Consider the following 4785-nt stretch of genomic DNA (forward strand, 5'->3'; position numbering starts at 1 on the left):
CAGAGGCGGTCACAATTTTAAGTGGCTCAAAGAATTGTCCATATTCAAACTGGCCAGCTGATAGGTTCTGTTAGGTCACAGAGGAAGCTGTAATCACCCCTTTGCAAGAGCATCACTTCTGGGACTATGCTTGCTAACCCATGACAAGTATCTTTCCACTAAATAAAATTATGTTAGAAGTAAAGCCTTTGCTACCCAAACAGACAAACAAGTAGTCCCAAAGTATACAGGTTAACTAAGTACCCTCTGAGAGACAGATTAGCGTTTGCCAAACTTTGACATCCTGACTTGGAGCAGGAAGAGTACAGCACATACTCTGCTATGGTTGCTAATGGATTCATCCAAAAGACATCTCTAAGGAGCAACGGAGAGCTAAATAGAAGCCCGTGCTATTATCTGAAATGTGAGTAGTTCCACCAGCGATGCTGGCATGCCACACAAAAGCAAAATCACGCTCTGTTACGCACAACAAAAAAAGAGAGAAGAAAAAGCCAACAAGATTCTCCAGACTAAAGCTCTTCTACACTTGTCTTTTCTTTTAAAATTCTGTCATTTTTAGCAGAATTTCAGCTCCACAAACTACTACATACACTTTCCTCACTGCCCTTGGTAAGTGAGGGTGACAGAATAATGTCTAAAAATGCCTACACTGCCCATTTTTTCATATTCCTTTACAAAACAGCTCTAATTTTAAAATATTTTGAATGAGTTTTCAGAAGGAATTTTTAAGAGTGTGTCAGGCCATTCAGAGGAAGAGCCAGACCTAAGCACAGGCTGAGGAGTGAGAGAGCAAAAGAGATTTATGTCCTATTTCGGACAGCCCAGAAGGCTGCTGAAGCAAAGGCAAAAGAAACAAGAATAGAAAGACAGGCTGCACAAAATGCGGCTTTAGCCTGCTAAGGAGCAACAAGCAGCTTAAAGCTGACATAGAAGAAAAGTCACTCAAGAGGGGTTGGACACTGGCAAGCACCAAAAAAGAATGAAGAGTTTCTGAAGCTTCATTATAAACAGCCTGAAAGGGAACTGGACTGGCATGTTACGTGGCATGACATTTAAAGCTTTGACAGTAACTAAATGCAATCACTTCCTGGGCACATATAATCCCTTCTGGAAAAATAGACAAACTCCATCTCAAAGCTTCTGCAGTACTTCCCAACCACTCTCAACTGCCACTGGATGTTTCACAGCCCATGTGTTCCAACAGGAGGATGTTCTCCAAATTTCTGCAAGAAAATTTTTTCAAGAGTAGTACTCAGCTGTTCTCATGACAGCAATGTCCTTTACCAAAAGCCTCTGCTTCCCTTCTGTTGATGCTCACCTGGGTTTGCAGATGGAGTCCATATCTTACCTAGCTTTCATTTCACTTGGTCAAACAAATCAGGACCTCCTTTATCTCCTTATGACCAGACCATCCCGTTAGCCCTTTACAGCACCTGACCCAATTTCAGTTATTTCTTTTTGAAGATGAGTGATCAGAACATATCATGTTATCATGAATTACTGTGAGTTTATACTATTATTTTTATCAGATCTTTCAGAACCCTCTCTACACAGGCATCATAAGGTTAGATTTTGCTTTTTCCACTGCTACTACTTTACATTGACCATCCAGGTGAATATTTCCTTTATTTCACCCCCAAGTTTCTATTACAGAACAAATCTTATGTAGGTTATATATTCAAATATGAATATGAGGACAAATGAATTAATTACAACATCATTTGAAGACCTCAGCTTCAACAACTTGGATATGAACATCTTTGCCAAATATACAACAGAGGAGATAAGGACAATTGTGGAAAGAGAGACTTGGTTTGCATACATAAATTTCAAGAAAGCTGCTATATATCCACACACCACTAGTCAACCATATGAAAGTTAAAGTGTATACTCAAATATTACAAAAGTAATTTTCTATTTGTAATATGCAAATTATTTCCAAGTGGTCTAATACACACAATTAAGAAAAACTGGCCTGCTGAAACCAAAATTTAAATGGCAAATTGACTCCACTGGAAAATTATTCATGGTCTGTGAATTGAAATAAATGTGAGAACCACTTCTTATATTATTTAGGTACTTTTGTTGTATGTGGTAATTTGAGTTGAGGGCACAGTTCTGACAGGCATTCTATGCTTATGATAAACTAACAGCTCAAAGAAGATATTGAATATACTTAGCTCATGAATAGTTTTGCTTCTGAAAGGAAGAGTAACTTTTACGTTAGTACAATCCATCATAGCAGACTGAAACCTGTGATCTATGTGAATATTAGCATTTTAGCTCATCTTTTCCTGCATCTCCTTCACAAGACATTTAATCCTGGTTTCAACCTCTGTCAGGTAAAAGCCTCAAGCACTGAAGAAAGTAAATGAAGAAGCAAGAATTTTTTTCAAATTATTAAAGAAAAAAATTCTAGGATATCTTTTATATTATCTACACATTTTCTTGTCAGTCTAATGAAACAGAGCTGGAGAAGGTAGACCTCTCTGGATAAGAATTTAATATAGTTTTGCAGCTGTTGAAACAAAAATTAAAATGCTTTCTTTTCCTGATTAAATTCTGAATGCATTTGGGATATTGATGAACTATCAATTAAGTGTGATAAAGCAATGACTTTTTTGACATCTTTAAAATTAAATGACATCTTTAAAATTTAAAGCAGTCAGGAAGACATAAGTGAAAAGGTATTTCACCCCACACACATTGACCTAAGGAATTACAAAGGATGGAAAGCATGGGATCTTACTACTTCAACTGAATTCATTAATTCAATAAAAATTTTAGTATCAAGTACAATCTAGTAATTAAAGTTATCCCTTTCTCTACTGTCCACATTAATGTTTCAATAGCATCCAAATACAAACTTGGCTGTTCTCTTGTGGGTTTGGATGGAGGGCCTAACTGCAGCAATCCTAGTTCCCTTCCCCCAGTTCTTATGGCCAGCTGTGACAGATACACTATATATGATTGCTGTAATATATGGTACGCTGATGTGATATATAGCCTATAGAAGTACTATGTCAGAATATTATCACTTTGTCAGCCTCCCACTACTCCCCCTTGTCATAAAATGCACAATGTGGGAAGATAAATGTGAAGTCCAAGTGCCTAACCACAGCTGGAATTTCTGGTATTTTGTATTGTCCAGGAAAATAAATTATAAAGCATCAGAAATAATGTGGTAGTTGCTAAAGATGCTCTAAATTCCTTAGTTTACAAAGTCAAGCCCCTGACAATATTAAGACTTAATCTGCTCCAAGGAGACAAGGTAGTGATGAATTACAGCCTGTACCATTGCAGCAGAAAACTTGCATTACTCCTGAGAAGTGCCATAAAACCAATGAAACAACTGATAATTAAGAAAGAAGCATCTCTACAGTCCTTCCCAATCTCAAGCCAGAACAGGTCTCAAAATTAACCAGTCATATAAATCTGGATTCTTTTAAGGAAATCTTAAATTATTGTCTATCATTATACCAATGGCCTTAAGAGAAACCGAGTGACTCTAAAATAAAGCCAATAGTACAACCAAAACAGGAACACGTCATGGACAACTTGTACCTAAGAAAATCACCTGCTCCCAAAGCACAGCATGATGTTCTCAAGTGATTTTCATAACATTTGTCCCCAACAGTCTTCCAGATGCTCTCAAAGAGACTTCCTAGAAAAAATGGCTTTTTCAATAGAGTCTTTGGAAAAGAGAACTAGAGTCAGAAAAGGACAGGATAGGTCCTGTGACCTATACATAAACAGCAAATTATTTTAATGCGTTATCTTACACACATTAAAACTAAAGGATGACCTAATCAGTTTTTAGAAAGTGGACATTTTAATGAAGCACAACTCTGTTAAACCAACTTTCTTCAGTGCAGCTTCTTTGAACTTAGTGCTGATATGTAAATTGTTAAATGTAGCCACATTAGAAATTTCACTTAGAATATAAGCCTCCCAATCTCAGTGTTAGACATGAAATAGTTCATACAACATAGAAAGCCACATCCATAACCCAGAACTACTTTGTTTCAGTTTTCATAATAACTCAGATTTACATTTCACTTAGGCTGAGTTAGTAAAAAGAAACACCCATGGCTTGGATTTAACTTTATGCCAACAGCCTTTACTACAAGAGTTATTTTCTTTTTTAATTATACTTTGTTCTTTACATTCCTTTTCGGTTGTTTAAGAGAGAGCCAGAAGTCCTCTCACCGTATGAGATATAAGACTGTCCCTATGCCCTCAAGTCTCTGTTCAGATGCCTCTTCGCTACTCTTGCAACATCAGGTTCGCTGGTCCCGTTACAAAACGCAGCATAAGCACGTCAGTAGCAGCACTGAGCGCTTCCAGGCACGGAGCGGTACTTCTGCGTGTGTATAAAGGGCGCAACTACAACCCTGCTCCTGAAACACGCACAAATTAACCTGACAAACGAGATTTTTTTTCCCTTAAAATTGCAATTATTTGCTTTCACAAAGCACTCTGACAGCTTCAGTCCCAGGCCAAAGGCTCGCCCGGCAAACCCTCTCTGATAGCTTTTTTTGCTTTTTATAGCCACGGCTTCACGTCATGCCCTTTTGCTTTGCCTCCCCCCCAAGAGTGTATCCACAGCCAAGCAGCCGCTCTAAGAGTGCTAAACTCTGCGTGACACCTACAAGAACCCCGAGCAAACAATTTTCCCAGCCGCCCGCCCGGCCCCCTCGCAACTCCACGTCGGGAACAGCCCGCACCAGCTGCCAGAACGCGGCAACTCCCAGCCGCTCACAGCCGCGCCGGGGCAGGGGGGGG

The 4785-nt window shown here is 38.8% G+C and overlaps 1 long non-coding RNA gene across 2 annotated transcripts in view; it reads right to left on the reverse strand.

Moving 5' to 3' along the window:
* Positions 1-4772, reverse strand: part of LOC108445451 — an 83276-nt gene extending 78504 nt beyond the window's left edge. For both annotated transcript variants that reach the window (XR_001860306.1, XR_001860305.1), the window contains exon 1: positions 3565-4772. This is a non-coding gene — a long non-coding RNA (uncharacterized LOC108445451). The remainder of the gene's footprint in view (positions 1-3564) is intronic.
* Between the last annotated feature and the right edge of the window lie 13 nt (positions 4773-4785).

Source organism: Corvus brachyrhynchos, unplaced genomic scaffold, assembly GCF_000691975.1.
Source record: "Corvus brachyrhynchos isolate BGI_N302 unplaced genomic scaffold, ASM69197v1 scaffold142, whole genome shotgun sequence".
NCBI classification, from domain to species: Eukaryota; Metazoa; Chordata; class Aves; order Passeriformes; family Corvidae; genus Corvus; species Corvus brachyrhynchos.